The sequence below is a fragment of the Pleurodeles waltl genome, chromosome 6, assembly GCF_031143425.1.
Source record: "Pleurodeles waltl isolate 20211129_DDA chromosome 6, aPleWal1.hap1.20221129, whole genome shotgun sequence".
In the NCBI taxonomy this organism is placed as follows: Eukaryota; Metazoa; Chordata; class Amphibia; order Caudata; family Salamandridae; genus Pleurodeles; species Pleurodeles waltl.
This window is the reverse complement of record NC_090445.1, coordinates 467,010,877-467,030,736: the sequence shown is the minus strand read 5'-3', so window position 1 is coordinate 467,030,736 and position 19,860 is coordinate 467,010,877. Positions and strand designations below refer to the sequence as shown.

At 45.8% G+C, this 19,860-nt stretch overlaps 1 protein-coding gene across 8 annotated transcripts in view; it reads right to left on the bottom strand.

Moving 5' to 3' along the window:
* The window catches only part of LOC138299904 (membrane cofactor protein-like), a 439,137-nt gene that overhangs the window by 246,349 nt on the left and 172,928 nt on the right, over positions 1-19,860 (bottom strand). The window lies entirely within an intron of this gene.

The following is a 19,860-nucleotide window of genomic DNA, read 5'->3' as shown; positions in this document are numbered from 1 at the left end:
GAATTACAGGAAAGGGGGTAGCCTTCCCATAGATTATGAGTAACAGGTACTCCGGAACCCAGGTCCCAAGTCCTCAGCTACCTGTCAGCCCTGTCTGAAAGACCCTTCTTTCGAGCCTGCCCCCGCAGAGAGCAGTCAGGGACACGAAGCCGACATCCCCACAGAGGCAAACATTGCCTGTTTCAAGCAAAGAGCTTTGATTCCACCAGGTACCGTCTGACTTGAGGGCCTGCCTTTCGCAGATGCCCTACACAGCAGAGCGAAGGTCCAGCAGCCTGGCAGCTTGCATCCCCATAGTGGCCCGACCAGATTTGAAGGGGTCGGGTTTCACCAAGACTCCGATTCCGCCTGGTGGTCTGGGCCTTGCACACCATGCCATTGCCCTTCTCCACCCTGTGCACTACCACTGCAGCTGAGAACTAATGTTCAGTGGGGTGTACCCAGCACCCCTGCATTTTGCTCAGGATGAACCTCAGCCAGCTTCTCCGTTCTATCATTACAGAGACGACCAGGCCTACTGGTGCCCATCCGACTGGCCTGTCCTCCATGGTTTCCCCCATACAGCAGGCTCCTGAGTTTAACGAAACTCAGTCTGGTATGGGTATGCATCTCCCCCCAACCCTATCCAGGAGGTGGGGCTACCTGGTTGGTACTACCAGTAGCATATGCTTGTCTCAAATATTAAGCTATGCAGACGTAAGTCCTCATGGCTGGTATAGTGAAAATGCGAATGACTCATTAAATCAGTTATGGCTCATTTGATCGCTCCTTCTGTTACTCAGATAACTGTGGTAATTCTATAGCTAATAAAGGCTGATGAGCACTGGCCTCCCGGTTTGCGTGCATTCAACAGACCAAGACCAACACTGGCTGTTAGTCCAGAAGGTAGTGTTTCCTCAAACTTTTTTGCTTTTCTAGGAGGTTTTGCTGCTTCTCCCTTAGAGGTCTTATGGCCCTTAGCACTTTCCCCACTGTAAGTAGAGTGGGAAAGTTCATATGCGCCTTCCTACATATGTTAGTGGCGTTGGCCAGTGTGTCTTTGGCGTTGGCCAGGTACTTTAAACACGTGTCCAACCTGTCTTAGCAGAACTGTAAGTGTGCACTTTCCCTTATGGTGTTCTTAAACATGTGTCCAGCCTGCTAATGCAGGCTTGTATGTGTGCAAGCGCACGTATGCCCAGCGAGAGAAGAATACCCATGTGTGTCTTCACTGCATATGAGAGCTGGTCTGGCCACCTGTAAACATGAGGGAAGTTTACAATTGCTTCTAGCTGCAATAGTGTGTGTCAGTCTCATAGTGTTTCCGATCATTGGATTCGTCCTAACAAACCCCTTCCCATGGCAAAGGAGGTTTTGTCAATATTAATTTAGAAATGCAAATTCTAGAAAGTGGACATTCTATGCTCTAAAATGCTTTTAGACCATCGGAGGTGGGGCATACCTGTAGCAGTGCCGCATTCTACCTCGTGAGGCACTGCTGAACTTGCACCTGTGTGTGTGACCAAAATTGTCTGGTGCAACTCAAGCCATCAAGCACCAGACATTGTGCCTCATTTCAGGGAGATACCAAATTGTTATCTGTGTGTGTGATTGCACTTGTCTGGTGTGACAAGTCATTATGCCTCATTCCAAGGAGGTACAGAACTGGTCACTCTTCGTGTGCAATCGTAACGGTCTGTTGCAGCCCAAGTCATTCCGCATTGGACAGTGTGCCCCATTTCTGGGGGGGGGGGGAGGGGGGGGTGAGGCACAGAGAAGTGGATTTGTGTACTGGTGCACCTGGCCTGGCTGGGTCCTATTGTGAAGGGTGCTTGTCCTTCGGTGACCCTCTCCCCATGCTTTGCAGAACGGGGTCTGTGCCAGAAGGCACAGTGCAGAGACCTTTGAGTGAACTTCTTAAGTGGGACCAAACCTCCATGTATCGACTGCTGCCTGATCAGCCTGTTATCCATTTCTTTTCCGCAGCCTTTCCCCCAGGACCCTGAATAAGTGACACCAGGTGCGATCAGCCTGGTACCTGGGAAAGGTGTCTTATCTCCAGCCTGTGTGGATGGGATAATAGCGGATGGTTGAAGGGTGGAGGGCGGTTTGGGCCCACATGGTCTGGGAGTACAGTAACAACTGACCTGCTGGATATCAGTGCACTGCATTAGGGTGTTGGATCAAGAGTGTGCTATACGGGCCTGCCTGATATCCATGGCACCACGTTGCAGTGGTGAGTGACTGTGTGGAAGTGACTGCCTGTGATTAACTGCACCGCATGGCAGTGTTGCCGTACAAGTTGTTTCCTTGCCAAAAGATTATCATGATTGACATTGTTTTTTTACCTATGTGGCCTAAGCCCACAAGGCTATTCAAAAGTGCTGTAAATACTTGTGTGTATGTATTACTGCTATCGGTGTGAACCTGGGTGCACCCTATAAATATATGGTATTAAATGGGACTCATTGCTAGGGTGGGTCTTGTACTGACAACGTTTTGCACTGCATGATTATGCTGGGAGGGGAAGTAGGATTTTTCCCAAGTGTACATATTGCTGATGTCATTTTAACACGGATGGACTTAGTACTGCTAGTGTTATTTCTGAAAACTATTTATGCCAAGCTGTACTTGATGTATATGTCATGTTAAGTTAAGATGTGTGTTGAATGCACATCTTTACATACCCAACACGTGAAGTCTCTTTTGTTACGCTCTTTGTATTTGTGTCAGTGTGCTGTGCCTATGCTTTACATTTTGCCCCTGAGATAAGCCTGACTGCTTAGTGCCAAACGACCCAAGAAAGAGCACAAGTTATACCGTGAGTGTAATCATCCACCCCTGATGAGAGTGGTAAGTTCTACCTGGCTAGGACCTCACCTCAGCCAACAAAAGCATGCTGAATCTAACACTGGCTCACATGGCCCCTTTGGTAACTCTAGATAATCTCAGGCCGATCACATGTCCCTGTGATGGCGATGATACATTCAGATGCCTGCCCTATCAACTTTTGATGATACTTTCTGTGCCTACTGTGGTGACCACAGGTAATGGGGAATAGGGGTTCATTTCAGGAGAGAGAGAGCCTGAGAAAAGGCTACCACATCGAAGGAAGGCAGCAGGTGTGCAAATTACCCACTCTCGAATATGGGAGTTAGTGACGACCAATAACAAAAAAAAAAAAGAAATCTTTTGGGGCCCTGTAATTGGAATGAGTACACTTTAAATCTTTGAAAGAGGATTCATTGGAGGGGAAGACGGGTGCCAGGATCAGTAGCAATTCCAGCTCCAATAGCAAATATTTAAGTTGCTGTAGTTAAAAAGCTCGTATTTGGATATTGAGATGGAGCAGGCAGCCCGCTGATAGATGAGATACCATCTGTGCTGGCCTCTGCCTCTCTGCACCCCCTTGATGCTCTTTATAAGTGTCCTAGAGGTCCAAAGCTTTTACGTAAAAAAATGTGAGTGTTCAAAGCAGGCCAGTCACTAGAATATCTCAGCTAAGATTAATAGACTAGTACTCCAATTCTATTTGGTTGTTTTTTGGAGCTGTGCCCATGATTAAGATTGAAGGCTGGGTGCCTTTGTATTGTGTTGCAAGAGGTGAAATTATTCGACCGGCGCAGGATGAACCCAAATGAAAGCATTTGCCATTAATGAAGGATGAAATGTTGGAGGTTCGAAAACATTCAGACACCATTGTAGATCAAACCATAAATTATGCCAAATGGTGATGCAGCAGCGTTATTCCCATGACCCGTGAGGAGCTCCACTAGGAGTGAGGACTTCAGCTTAATAGAATCAACACAGGCAAACTTCACCCAGCTGGGACACGGAAAAAATTGACAGACCGATAGCTTTTTTTCAATTTTGTGGCTGGAGGTGCATGGACATTCTTAGTAGACAGAGCAATTTGTCTGGTTGATCCTGATAGCTAGCAACACTTCTCCACTCTAAACATGCTAAATGTGAAATTAGTTGGTCTGAATTAGAGGTCTGCCTCCAACAGCCCTTACTCCACAAGGCCGCTGGAGGGGTTTAATGTTGGTGGCCACAGAGTATTCTCCAATGAGACTAAACCCAATGACCAGTTGCTTTTAAAACTGGCAGACAGACAAAAATCTTGATGGTACATATACTACAATATATAACTTCAAGATATAACTCCTCCATGTAAACATTATATTCTCATTTTCCTAACAGGACCATTTTAATATAGGGGAAACTGTGCTCAAGAGCTGTTTAAAATCCATAATCCCCTGTGAGTAAAACAGCTATTACCATTTCCTTGCAGTATTCATGAAAATACAGTGGCAAGTATATGTAAAACATATTTACCACCCATCATCCCTGATGAAACAAATCCCTATTTCCTACCTGAATCAATCCTAATACAGTTCCAAATATACTCAATAGCCATGCAACCCTCATAATACCCCAGGCAGTTCGCCTTCCCATTTACTTAATAACAGTAACAGGTAAATGGACCAGCCATTTAAATCACATTATCCCCATGTAAGAAATAGGTATGCCTATTTCCTTCACATACATTCCTGCACTACAGTGACAGGTACATGATATAGCCATTTAACATCCATCATCCTCCATAAAGAAATCATTATGGCCATTATCCCAAGAGCTATTATCATTTCCTTATGGAAGTCATGAAAATACATAGGCGGTATAAGTAAAAGCCAATTAAGGTCCATCAGCTCTGATAAAAAAAAAAATCTATATCCCTATTTCGTTCCTGGAACACTCCTAATACACACCAAAAAATATTCAATGGGTACGCAACTCCCATAATTTCCAATGTAAAACAAAGCTGTGCCCGTTTACCTTCAATATTTACTAGATAACAGCACCAGGCAAATGTACCAGCCATTTAAACATTATCTATTTCCATTTTCCTAAGAGGAGCATTATAATATGCTGGAAAATGTGTTAAACAGCTGTTTGAAGCCCATAATCCACTGAGTCAAGTAGCTATTACAATTTCCTTACAATAATCATGAAAATACAGTGGTAGGCATCTGTCAAAGCCATTTACCGTTCATCATCCCCAACATAGAAAATCCCTAACCCTCCTTCCAACCTGTAACAATGCTAAAACATTTCCAAATAATTCAATGGCATGTAACACACATAATTCCTGAGGCAGAACACAGCTATGCCAATTTACCTTCAATAGTCACTAAATAACAGAACAGGGAGTAAGTCCCAGCCATTTAACCCTCATCATCCCCATTGAAAAAATATTTATGCCCATTTCTACAACACACATCACTACACTACACTGGCAGGTGAATGCAACAGCCATTTAATACCCATCATCCCCATGCGGAAATCATTATGGCCAGTATGTTCCGGGTATGTAGCACTCATTTGCCCCACTAATAATCCCTCTTTAAACATTATCTATTAACATTTTCGAGTCAAGTAGCCATTAGCATTACTTTCAGTTACTATGAAAATACAGTGGTAGGTATGTGTCAAAGTAATTTAAAGTCCATCAGTCCCAATGTAGAAAATCCCTATCCTTATTTCCTACTTTCTAACTTGAAGAATTCTAATACGGTTCCAAATATATTCAAGGGGCATGTACCACCTATAATCGACATGCAGAAGAAAGCTATGCCCAGTTACCTTCAATATTTACTAAATAACAATACCAGGCATTTGTAGCAGTAATTTAACCCCCATGATCACCATTTTACAAATATTTATGCCCATTTTCTCAACACACATCACAACAATACAGTGGCATGTGTATGCAACAGCCATTTAAAACCCATATTCCCCCATGCAGAACTCATTATGGCCATTATCCGAAGAGGACTATGTAAATTACCATGCCCAGTGTATGAAACAGTCATTTAACTCCCATAATCCCCCTTTAAACATTATCTATTTTAATTTTCCTAACAGGACCATTATAATGTTAGAGAAAATGTGTTCAACAGCTGGTTAAAGCCCATAATCCTCTGTGAGTAAAGTAGCTATTACCATTCCCTTACAGCAATCCTGAAAATACAGTGTATGTATATAATCAAAGCCATTTAACGTTCATCATCCCCGATGTAGAAAATCCCTATCCCTATTTACTAACTTGAACAATCCTAAAACATTTCCAAATATATTCAATGGTCATGTAAGAACACAGCTATGCACATTTACCTTCAACAATTTCTAAATTACAGTATCCGGTAGATATAAAGAGCCATTTAACCCCCATCATCCCCACTAAAAAAAAAAATGTATGCCCATTTCTTCAACACACATCACTACACTACAGTGAAGAGGTGTATGTAACAGCCATTTAACTCCCATCTTCCATGCAAAAATCATTATGCCCATTATCCCAAGAGGGCTACGTAAGAAGTCCAGGGTATATGGCAACCAATTACCCCCATAATCACCTCTTTAAACATTATGGCCCTCATTATGAAATTGTCTGTGAGTCCCGCTTACCTCCATGCTGAGTGCCGCCAACATACAGCCGGAGCAGTGGTTTACCGCTTCCCATATTATGACACACACATGGCAGTCTGTCACTATACAGCCACACACACAAGTCCGCCAGCCCAAAGGTCAGTGATAAACTGGCGGTATCCAAACCCACACCGTTACACCAACAGAACTACGCCTACAGCAATATGACCCACGAATCACTGAGGCGGACATTAAACCACTGTAAACCACTGGCGGTACATACCGCCAAGCTCAAAATACACACAACCTAACAAAAAGAACACTACATTGGACAATTCAAACTACACACACCTGACACACATACAGACAGCACACCTACACCAATATAAAACACACATCCACATTAAGCACAACCCTTTAAGATTAGAAAGAATTGCCACCAGAGAGCGAGAGACACAAGGAGCACCCACAGAACCAGAACCACAGATCGTCTCCCATACACCATCCACACACCTTCCAGCACACACCCCAACACATCCTCCCACACACCCTCCCACACACCACACACACCACACACACCACACACACCCATGGCACCACAAAAATACCCCAGATTTTCAGAGGAGGAGCTAAGGGTCATGGTGGAGGAAATCATCTGGGTAGAGCCACAGCTATTCGGATCACAGGTGCAGCAGACATCGATTGCTAGGAAGATGGAGCTATGGCGGAGGATCGTAGACAGGGTCAACGCCGTGGGACAGCACCCCAGAACAAGGGATGACATCAGGAAGAGGTGGAACGACCTACGGGGGAAGGTCCGTTCCACAGCAGCAAGACACCAGATTGTAGTGAATCCTAGTTTGTTTTAATGGGATAACAGGAGTTAGCTTAGCCTTCGGCTTGCAGACTTGTGCCCCCGTCATCTAGTGACTTTTAACCTACTTAACTTGCTCTGTCTTAGCCCACTTAATTATTTAATTCCTTTAAGATGGCTGCCTTGTTTATAGTTAGGCCACCTGTTATGCTTTGCATTATCAGTGCCACCGCGTTAAGGCATCAAGATCAAGTGGCAAAGACAAACAAACAGTAGATGTTCACCCTTAGGGACTTTTCCTCTCTATGCTTTCGAGGGAATTGTTTATATTAATTGCCGCCCCAAGCATGCCTGTTATCTATTGTTTGGGAACACACCTACGGCAGGGATCCAAGTAGATCTGTATAGATACATCACACTTTAGACAGATAATCAGAGGGATTCCGACCAGAGGGCACCACCACCATCGCTGATATCGATGCTGCACGTCGTCTTGGCGCTGACCCACTGTTCGTGTCCCTATGGAGTATGAGATAGAGACCTCGTTCCAAGGTAATGAGGGTTGGGGGCTCCTCTCATGGACATGGCATTAGCAGGTTAGGTTTAACATACCCAGCTCTCCTTTAGGTAGGAGGTTAGGCCTATTTTGATAGGATATTCAGACATATTACACACCTCATGCCTTTTCATATTATTGCAAGATGGTGGGGGTCTTTGTAATAATTACTCTTGTATTTACAATTCTGTTTCTTGCACTGTTCATTATCCTAATCATTGCAGCCCATGGAACTTATTGCAGATTGCTGTTGTGTTAAATAAAAAAACATTGAAACTTGACTGCATCTTCGTTATTGCCTGTGTTTGAATGAGATATGATGTATCTGTGAGAAAGGGTTAATCTCCGTTTAACCACAACACTCCCTGAGATGTCATACTCTCGAGTCCATGCGTAAAGGCTGCCACAAATCACCTTTTAATATTTGGACTGTTGGTGAGGTGCTGCTATTGAGCCGGAAGGGTTGGGACGACAGCTGCGACCTGTTGTAGGATAGGCATAGTCGCCTACAAACAAGTACTGTCATCCTTAAACTAGCAGTCTTGCCTAGGGCAAGAGTCCAAACTATGACAAGATAGCAGTACAGAGGGCTGGTGGTGGCCCCTCTCCACCTCCCCCACAACTTACAACATGGGAGGAGCAAGTCTTGGCAATCATGCATCCTGAGGGCCTGGCAGGAGTAGCAGGAAGACTGGACTCTGGTAAGTCAACTCTTTACTACTTTCCTCCCACCTGCATGCCATCACATACCCACACCCCTACCCTCACCCCATCACATACACCCCACCATCACAATCCACCCATCCCAAAATCAAGCACTGCATGCACCACAAATGCATGGACATCACTCACAGCCCTGCATGGACACCCATCACTAAAACATGCACAATAGAGAGAATCACATAGCCCACAAAATCACTACTCACACAAGGCAAAGCTGACAGGGCAATCACAACCATAGAGGGCAAAACACCCATGCACAAGATGTCACATGCAGAAACAACGCATCCCCACAGGTCCCCCACACAACGTCACCGGAGAGGAGGTGCCAGCAACATCCAGTCCCCCTACAGAAGAGGCCCACAGTGATGACAGCAGCTCTGGACGCCTTGATCAGGATGACCAACCTGGCCCATCAGGGATCTCCAGACAGTTGGTTACGCAGGCACAGTCCCATACCACCACAAAGCCTTCCCCTCAGGAAACACCAGTACAGCACCGACCCAGCGGGCCCATACCTCTGTCCCCAGGACACATCAATCAGCAGTGTGTCCACCACTACAGGGGAAACATCTTGGTTAAGTCAGGCATAAATGCTCGGAATGAACCACTACAAAAGTCCATGCTTGTCTTAGAGCCTATTATGGGCAACCAGAAATGTGGTAACTGTGGAGCAGTGCGATAGTCTTCAAAAGCATCACTTGTAATAACAAAAATATAGATTTAAGGAATATGTCTAATTGTAGAACTAAGAATGTAGTGTATCTAATTCTTTGCCCATTTAAGCTGGGTTATGTAGGCGAAACTGCAAGAGTTCAGATTTAGGTATTACAAACACTGTTCAGCATTTAGGACTGAGAAACATAATGTTCCTCTGGTATCCCATTGGTTAGAACACAAACACAATGAAGAGGATGTTAAATGGACGATCTTGCAGAAGATCGTGTCTGGTTCCGAACAAGATGTTGATAGGAAAAGGAAAAAATGTGAAGTCTTCTGGATTTTCTTTCTGGATACTTGCCAGAAAGGTTTGAATGAAGAAATACCTTGGCAAAATGCGATAAGTTAGAGCTTCTTTCTCCCTGGATCAGTAAAGGAGGTCCTTATACATCCTCTACCTTCCTTTCATTTTGTAGCTGCGTATTATAGTAGATTTGTTTGCCACTATATGCGCCTGTTTTTGAGTCTGGTTGATATAAGTGTCATTCTAGCAAGTATTTTAACCTTTTCAATTTTTATAATTATCTTAATTTTTGCTAGCATTTTTTTTCTTTGTTGGCTCTTTGGTTCAGTTTTTATTGCCCTCTAAATAAACTATACTATATTCTGGTATGTCGGTTTTTTGTCTTTAGACATCACGTATGAGGTACTAGTCCTTCATTCGCATTGTTATATAGTTTGATCTAGCCAAGATGGCTGCCAAAGAAGACTCTGTCTGATTTAGCTTCCCGTCTTTAGATGTCCGCTGCAGCCCAAACATCTTGCTTAGCCCTTCGACACTGAGTCTTTCTTCTCTCTCAACTCCCATCATGCTGCTACGTGAGAGCAGAATTTAAAAGGCGGGAAGTCCTTTGTGATACGAGTATATCGGATGAAACATTGCTTTGAGCGTGACATACATTTGTTTCCACGCTTTACAAGTAGGTGAAGTGTCTGAAAGTGTTCCTGTGTTATGGGACTTGTCATATTTTTAGACTTCCATCGGTCCGTTCTTCTCATATGCGAACTCGATCCAAACAGTTTAATATGTTTTGTGTGTGAACTTTTTATGTGGCATTCTCGGAACATGTTTAGGAAGGCCTAAAAATAAGAAGTAGACATGAGTATTCTTTGTGGTTGCATTTACTCGATGAGGCTCATCAATGCACAATGAATATTGTGGGCATACCACCCTTGTACTTGTTTTGTGCCGGTTAGTCTGCTGGGGCAAAATAGAACCCTATCCTTTTCTGTGTTACAGCCCGCTAGAGAAGATACTCATTAAATCAGCATGGATGGGACTAACGATATTGGGTATGGCGTGTTTTTTCTGAGACTTGGGCTCTTTAGATAACTATATATTTATCTCTATTCACTGGGGCTTTCCATGTTCACGGTACAGATTTCTTTTTGCAAGATGCACGTTGGTTTTTGTATCTTTAGTCCAATTAGTTGGACGACATTGTATGCTTTTTTTGATCTATTCCCTAATGGTGGGGTTACCTTTTGGGTGTCGGATTCTGTGGTTCACACCCACTGCTTAATAGCTATGCCCACTTGGTGGCATGAATTGAGTGTATATTTATGACGAGACATAGATAATGTGACAATAGTATTGAATATCTTTTTTTATCCGCTCTATGCAGATTTACTATTGTGTCTTTGGTACATAATTGAATGAGGCCCTAATGAAGGTGGCTTTAAGAATTATTATACATTGGGATGCACCAAAACGTGCGTTGGCAATTAGTACCAAGGCTGTTAGAGTGAGCAGTATCAAAACTGTGCTGGTGACTTGGCAACTAGTAGCAAGTTTGAGTGAGCAGTATCAAAGTATCAAGTCTGTCCAAACGAGGAGTATAAAAACTTCACTGGGACTTGTGGAAGCAAAAGTTGAAACTCTGCTGGGACTTGGGCAAGCAAAAGTTGAGGACACACTTGCTGCCGACTGAAAAGACATTTTTTCATCGTGGTTCTATCCTGACCTAAGGAAAACTAAAAGTGTACAAAGACTCTGATGAGTATTATTTTGTTACATCATCTCAAAATTATGTGTAAAGCAGTAACCAATTACATTTTGAAAGACTAATATAAGTAATCAATTACAACAAAACATGCAGGACCTACAATTCATATAGGATGAAAAACTATCTTAAAGTAAATCTTCATAACAATACAATTTATTTGATTGAAGATTATCTGTTTAGTGTGTTATTAATTATATGTTTTCTGAATTATATTTGTTTTATGTGTTGTCTGGTGTGTGGCTGTCCTGACTTTGTTGTATTGTCACTAGCAAATTTGTCTAATGGTAGATGTCTTTGTCATAGTACATTTATATTTTAGCTTTGTCTTACTATTATAATAAAGTTGAAGTTGTTTCTATTTATTAGTATTATTTATATTTATTGTTATTTATACGAATGTAGGAGAGTTGCTCTTGTTACTTAATTGTATTTGATTCCCTGGTTCTCTCTCCTCATCAATTCAGGGACTCCCTATTTGATTTTTCCACCACTACAGGGAGCCCCAGGCAACCCCACAAACACAGGCCTTTATCCTGGGATTCCTCACAGGGGTCGGTAGCCATGAGAGGTTGGGGTAACCAGAGTCACCTGCAAATATCGAGGGACAACTGTTAGACACACACTAATCCTTAGGGCCAACACAATACCCATACACCAACATCCACTGGGTGGGAACCAGGGCTCACCTATTAGCCACACCCAGTGCCTCTGGAGTTGCGCCATCACACATGGGATGCTGCTATTCCTCAGGATAAAGGCATCATGCACAGACTCAGGATACTTTGCATTGACGTGGGAGATGTACTGGTCCGCCAGGCACACTATCTGCACATTCATGGAGTGACACCTCTTTCGATTTCTGAACACCTGTTCATTTCTCCTATAGGGGAGGACAAATGCAACATGTGTACCATTGATTGCCCCAGTGATGTTGGGGCTATGTCCCATTGCACAGAAGTCAGCTTTCACTGTGGCGAAATCCTCCACCTCGGGGAAAACAATGTAGCGGCACATTTGTTTCATCAGGGCAGACAACACTCTGATCAGCACTACTGGGAACACTGGCTGTGACATTCCTGCTGCCATGCCCACTGTCACTTGGAAGGAGCCACTTGCCAAGAAATGGAGCACAGATAGAACTTGCACAAGAAGGGGGATCCCAGTGGGGTGACGGATAGCAGATATCAGGTCAGGCTCCAATTGGGCACACAGCTCTGTGATTGTGGCCCTGTCCAGTCTATAGGTGAGGATAATGTGCCTGTCCTCCATTGTTGCCAAGTCCACCAGGGGTCTGTACACGGGAGGATGTATCCATCTCCTGTTCATCTGCAGCGGTTGTAATCTAGGGGGGGAAACGGGGAGCAGCTGGTCAGTATTCCACATTTCCAAACACTACACTGCATTGCATGTTGTGACTGTATCAGTATATTGTTGGAGAGGCCCAAATGGTGCCTACTGTACTGTGATGCAGTTAGGTGCCATGGCCTGCCCCCCCTGAAATGGCATCCTGTGTGGATGGACATGTGGAAATGAGGTAATGCCGCTGATGTTGTGCGCCGTTGCAGGAGGTGGACAAGTACCGCTGTGCAACTCCTCATGGGTTGGCATTGGGCTCTATGGGTTACAGTGGCCAATGGGGATTTAATGCTGGCGGTGAGCACCACCACAGACGTGACCGCCATTTTCTATCTGTTCACTCACTTGCTACCTGACCTTCAACAGGAGAGGACCTACACTGCAAGTTCTGCTGTGACCTGTGTCTGGAACGGACCATGGCTCATGTCCCTGCGGAAAGGGCCCCTGCCTTCACCACTGCAGAGTTGGAGACTGGTGGATGGGGTCCTACCCCAGTACTGAATGCTGTATGGGCCTCCAGACCAACAGGTGAGTACACTTGAGCACGATGCAAGGGGCATGAATGCATGGAGTGCTGTGTGTGAGGGCCTCATGTGGGGGGTTGGTGGAAGGGTTCTGGGCAGCATGATGCATGTATGGTGGGCAATGTCTGTGCGTAAGGGGATATGAGGGCTATGGTGGGCCATGAGTGTAACAGGCCAGACGGTCTGACTGATACCTTTTTCTCGGTTTATTTTTCTGCAGGTCAGCACCCATCAGAAAAAGGGTATATGGTGTGCCATCGCCAAGGATGTGCGGACCCTGGGGGTCTAGGGCAGGCGGTGCATACAGAGTCGCAAACAGTGGGAGGACCGGAGATGCTGGGGATGGCCTCCTAACGAGGAAGGGGTGCCCATCGAACCCCGACGCCCCCCCCCCATGACCCACATACTGGCAGTGGCCTATCCGTCGCTGGATGGGCACTTGAGGGCATCACAGCAGCCACAAGGGGGTTAGTACAGTTTCCATATATACTACTTGCGCGTGGTGGTGTGGTCTCCGGGTGGGTGATGTGGGCCTGTAGGTGCCCCTAGGCCAGGCCGGACAGTGCAGGGTAGGTCCCATGTTGGGCAGGGGCTGATGAACACCACCTCCTACCAAGCTAGTAGGTTTCCTCTGGGTGCCAGGTATGCTGCTATGGCGTTAGGTATTCCTGGCCATGGCCTGGTGACTAGCATTGCGACTGGTAGTGCATTGCCTAGTGAGTAGGGCTGTTCCCTGAGTGTGTCTTGTACGCCAACGGTGGTGTTGGATCAGCCATTGATCTAGTGTATCCTTGGTCTCCCCCCCCCCTTTTTGTCACCCTGTCCTTATGTGTATTATCATCATCTGGCGGAGGAGCAGAAGCACTGGCGATGGAGGGAGCTGCATCCCACAGGGCCCATGAGGCCGAATCCACCAACAGTGTGGGCACCAGTGGGATGAAGGGCGAGGGGAGCACCACGGCGGAGACTGGAGGGGACAGTCCTGACAGTGATACCTCCTCCGATGGAAGCTCCCTGGGGATGGTGGACACCTCTGTGCCCACCCCAACTAAAGGTACCAGCACCGCTCTCCCAGCACCTCCTCAGCGAGTTTCCCGTGCCCGCTCACCCAGGAGGGTGGTCATCTCCTTCGCCCCAGGCACCTCAGGCCCTGCCCCAGTTAGCCCTGCTGTCCTGAGTGAGGAGGCTATTGACCTCCTGCGATCCATCTCTGTTGGGCAGTCAACCATAGTGAATGCCATCCAGGGGCTGGCAGCCCATTTGCAACAAACAAATGCATTCCTGGAGGGCATTCACTCTGGTATGGCAGCCCAACAGAGATCAATCCAGGCTCTGGCCTCCTCCCTGATAGCAGCCATGGTCCTTGTTTCTAGCCTCCACCCTCCAACTTCCTCTACCCAGTCCCATTACCCTCAACCCCAACCTATCCCAAGCACACAGTCAGACCAGCATGCACCCAAGACAACACACAGGAGTGGCTCAGTCAAACACAAGCACCACACATCATCCCACAGGCACTCACACAAACACCATCCAGATGCAGACATACCAACATCCTCTGCCTCCACGGTTTCTCCCTCTTCCTCTTCATCCACTTCCCTTCCAGTGGCATCTACACTCACACCTGCATGCACTACATCCTCATCCACTACCTCCATCACCATCACACCTATCACTACACACCCCTCACTGGCAGTCATCACCCCCACATCCATGCACACGTCCCCTGTGTCCTCTCCCACTGTGTCTGTGCCTCCTCCTCCCAAAGTACACAAATGCAAGCTCTCAGACACCCAACAGCCATCCACCTCATGGCAGCCTCCAGCCCATGCACCTGCATCCAAAATCAGCAGACAGAAAAAACCTCCTACAACCACTTCCTCTTCCTCCACTCCCAAACCTTTACCATCTTCCCGCCCCAATGTCCCTAAGAAGCTTTTCCTCTCCACCGTTGACTGCTTCCCTACCACCTCCCCCCGTCCTTCACGTTGGGCCAGAGTGGTCAGAACCCAGGTGAGCACCTCAGCCACAGTAGTGTCGACAGCTACTGCAGGTGGGAGAGGCTCCAGGGAAGCAGCCATCAGCACTGAAAGTGTGCCTGCACCAGCTTCCAAAGGGAAGGGCAAGGAGGCACAACCAGCTGCCAAAGGGAAGGGCAAGGAGGAACCACCAGCTGCCAAGGGGAAGGGCAAGGAGGCACCACCAGCTGCCAAGGGGAAGGGCAAGGAGGCACCACCAGCTGCCAAGGGGAAGGGCAAGGAGGCACCACCAGCTGCCAAGGGGACGGGCAAGGAGGCACCACCAGCTGCCAAGGGGACGGGCAAGGAGGCACCACCAGCTGCCAAGGGGACGGGCAAGGAGGCACCACCAGCTGCCAAGGGGACGGGCAAGGAGGAACCACCAGCTGCCAAGGGGACGGGCAAGGGGCTTGCACCAGCAGGCAAGAAGGACAGGAGGCCTGGGACTGATTCTGAGCCCCCACCACCAACCATGGCGGTTCAGCCGTCCGAGGCTGCAGGGGAAGGGCTGGATCCTCCCCCCACCACTGCTGCACGGCCACCAGCACCGCCACCAACTGCCTCAGTGGGCAGCCGTCTGAGGCAGCAAGGGAAGGGCTGGAGCCCCCCCCACCACTGCCTGCACCCCCACCAGCAGCAGCAGCCCCAGTGGGCAGCCGTCCGAGCCTGCAAGGGAAGGGCTGAAGCCTCCCCCCACCACTCCCAGCACCGCCACCAGCACCACTGCCAGCATCAGCAGCCCCAGTGGGCAGCCGTCTGAGGCTGCAGGGGTTAGGCTGGAGCCTCTCCCCACCACTGCCAGCCCCGCCACCACTGAGCAGCATTCACCGCCGGTGGACAGCGTGTAGTCCTGCCTCCATGGGCTGTACTGCGTCCTGGCCCCTGAAAATCCTGTAGGTGTGACACCCAGGTGAGAGACTGTGACCATGTGCTCCACAAGTGCTGCATCACAGGGCACAAGGCCCCTCCAGAACCAGTGGAAGAAGCCATCCACTCACGCCATCCTTGCCAGGGCCCCCTTACGAACCAGTGGAAGAAGCCATCCACTCACCCCATTCTTGCCAGGATGAAGCACACTGGGCAGAATGCCCCCTCCAGAACCAGTTGAAGAAGCCATCCACTCACCCCATCTTTGCCAGGATGAAGCACACTGGGCACAAACCCCCCCCCTCCAGAACCAGTGGAAGTAGCCATCCACTAGAGAGACTGTGGCCTTGCACTCCCCAGGGCCAAGCAGTGGGCAAACCACCTGCTTGAGAGACTGTGGCCTTGCCCTCCCCAGGACCAAGCAGTGGGCAAACCACCCACTTGAGAGACTGTGGCCTTGCATTCCACAGGACATCGCACACCTCCAGGACCAGTGGTGTTGTACCATCTTTCGGCTGAGGTACCCCCCCCCATTCCCTCATCCCCCTGAGGAGCCTGTGTATTTTCGACCTGATGCCCCTGCAGTGTTCTCTCAGTATCGTGCAGGAGTGAGGTAGGGCCTTGGCCTTTGTGTTGTGGCCCTGTGGCCCACGGACATTGAGGACTGGGCAGTGTCCCTCCATTTGTATATATGAATATACTGTTTTGATTTAGAAGCACTTATTTCTACTATTTTATCTTATTACACTCACTTTAATCAACTCCTTTTGTCCTTGCATTATTCCTGAGGGGTACAGGGTGGATATGTAATGTTATTGCATCTGTTTGGGTGTATGGTTGGTGTGTATGGTGTGTATGTTGTGTGTATGGTGTGTATGTTGTGTGTATGGTGTGTGTGTGTATGTTGTGTGTATGGTGTGTATGTTGTGTGTGTGTGTGTGTGTTGTGTGTATGTGTGTGGTGTGTATGTGTGTGGTGTGTATGTGTGTGTGTGTGTGTGTGAGACTCTTTTTCCTCCCCCCTCCCTTGTGTGCTGGGCGGCAGTACTCACTGTGGTTGTCTACGCCGGTGTTGATGTTTTTAATGCATGAAGAGGTATAGCAGCATGGGGAAGATGTGCAACTTGGGCTCCCTGGCGCTGTGGTTGTTACCTGTGTCTCCAGAGGTGAGTCCTTTGTCTTCTGTTTCAGCCGTGCTTTTGATGTCGTTGGTACCGCCCCAGAAAGGGTAGCGGATAGGCGTGCCTTAATACAGTGGGTGGAACATTGTCTTCTGCCTGGCGGTTACTGCTGTGGTGCTTGTTGCTACCGCTGTGGCATCGATGTGTTAAGGTGGCTGTCTGTCTGAGTGGTTTCCGCCATGGTCATAATTCCATTTTTGTTACCGCCGGCCTGCTGGCGGTATTACCAATGCTTTATCACCGACCGCTAAGGTTGTAATGAGGGCCTATGTATTTCCATTTTCTTAATAGGAACATTTTAACATATATGAAATGTGTTCAACAGCTTTTTAAGGCCAGTAATACACTGTGAGTAAAATAGCTATTACCATTTCCTAACAGTAGTCATGAAAATACAGTGGTAGATACATGTCAAAGCCATTTATCGCCCTTTATCCCGGATGAAGAAAATCCCTATCCCTATCCCTATTCCATACCCTCAACAATCCTAAAACTTTTTCAATTATATTCTACGGCATATGTAACACCCATAATCCCCATGCATGCCCATTTACCTTTAACATTTCCTAAATAATTGTACCAAGTGTACGAAATAACCATTTAAAATCCATTATCCCCATTTAAAAAATATTTATGCCCATTTCCTCATCACAAATTACTGCACCACATTGGCAGGTTTATGCCACAACCATTTAACACCCATCATCTCCCAGGTAGAATGTATAATTTCCTTACAGTAATCATTATAGAACAGTGGTAGGCATATGTCAAAACCATTTAATGCTCATCTTCCCTATTGCAGAAAATCCTTATACTTGATTCCTTCCTTGAACAGTCCTAATACTTTTCCAAAAAATTCAATGGCTATGTAAAACCCATAATCTCCCACCCAGAACACAGCTATGCCCATTTCCCTTCAACATTTACTAAATAACATTATCAGGCACATGTAATAGCCATTTACTGTCCATCATCCCTATGTAGATAATCCCTATCCCCATCTCCTATGTGGAACAATACTAATACTTTCCTAAATATATTTAATGGCAATAGAACACCCTTCATGCAGATTAAAGCTATACCAATTTCCCTTCAGCATATACTAAATAACAGTACCAGATATATGCAATAGCCATTTAAGCCACATATCCTAATAGGTAAACAATAAGAATTGCTGAAGAGAGATTACTTTCACTTTGCCCATGTAAGCCAAAACCTATTCTGGTAGGTAAACAATAACAATTGCTGAAGAGTTAACTTTCACTTTGCATATGTAAGCAATAAACTACACTGCCACAGGTGGACACTTAAGAGAATGTATTCCATCATTCCAAGTGATCCTTTTTGGTTGTCCCCACATTCCTAAAATTATTATGGTATCACCAACACAGTTTATATTGTGACTAAAATCTGTTGTCAGCTTTATATATGCGCCTTAGTGTGACCTTTAAAAACAGGCCTTCGCTGCAATGCATTTCAACATAGCCCAGAGTCCAATTATTGTAGTGGTCGAGTAGCTATAAAGGGAAATAATTATAGGTGTTAGGGGAAGTGAACACATCTTTTTTCTGGATAAAAATAGCATTGTTTTTTATAGGCTTAGTAGGGAATCATATCAGGATATCTGTACAGATCGGTATGCTAAATATACATTATAGTGAGAGAGCATAGTCGGGTTTGCCACTATGTCTTTTCAAAAAGGGTATGAAATGGTTGTCACATATCCGGTAGCCACAATTTGGTGGTCACATTTCTGTATAATATGAAGAAATATTTCATTTATATGGTACATTGTAATATAAAAGAACAAAGTGCACAAGTTCATTGTAACATTTTAAGGAAGCTGCAAATAATCATCATTTGGAATTATATTAGAATGTTTTAAAAGTATTACTCAGCACAATCAATTTGTATTTCAACTTTAAGTAACAGAATTAATTTAAACTGAAGTATATTCATGTTTCTTTAACTTGGCCGGAGTGTAGGACACAATTATTTTCTTGTCTAACATTCAACGTAGAAGTTTTTCTAAGCAATGCAGGTTTCAGGATCTGAGGTTGAACTAATAAAGAGTTCATTGTATTCAAGAAATAAGAAGATCTATAAGAGATGCTGTTATCATGAGGTGAGTCATTTGGAATGGTGGCCGCAACTCTTCTAAAGTTCCTGGGAATGCCAGGGGGTGCAAGCTCATGGAGGAGAGTTTCTGAAGTCAAGCTACCAATTAAAAATAATTTAGTTATCAGTTTTTCGGTGAAGATGCCTTTGAAATGATGTACACTCTGCAGAACGGAGTGATCAATTCAGTTAATTTTTAGATTCCCTTTGTCTGTAGCAGAAAGTGGACCTTAATGAAATATTCCTTATACTTAAATTCTCTCTGGCTTCATGCTGCTGCACCTCTCTTAGCAGAAACATCTGCTTAAGATTCTGTTAGCTTATTCTTTACTTAGAAATATTAGCTTTTGAATAATTAACTTAGATTAAACGGTCAGGCAGAAGAAATTGATTTCAGAATTTCAGCATCAATCTTTATTTTTGTCTTTTATATGCTTGTGAAGCTTAATTTAGTACCATGCTTTAACTCTACTTTGGTGATTGTGTAGATCTATATCATATTTTTGAGACTCATGTAAGTTTTACTTTGTGTCTGTAATAAAGCCCTTCGAAACCTAAGATGGTCTCTGA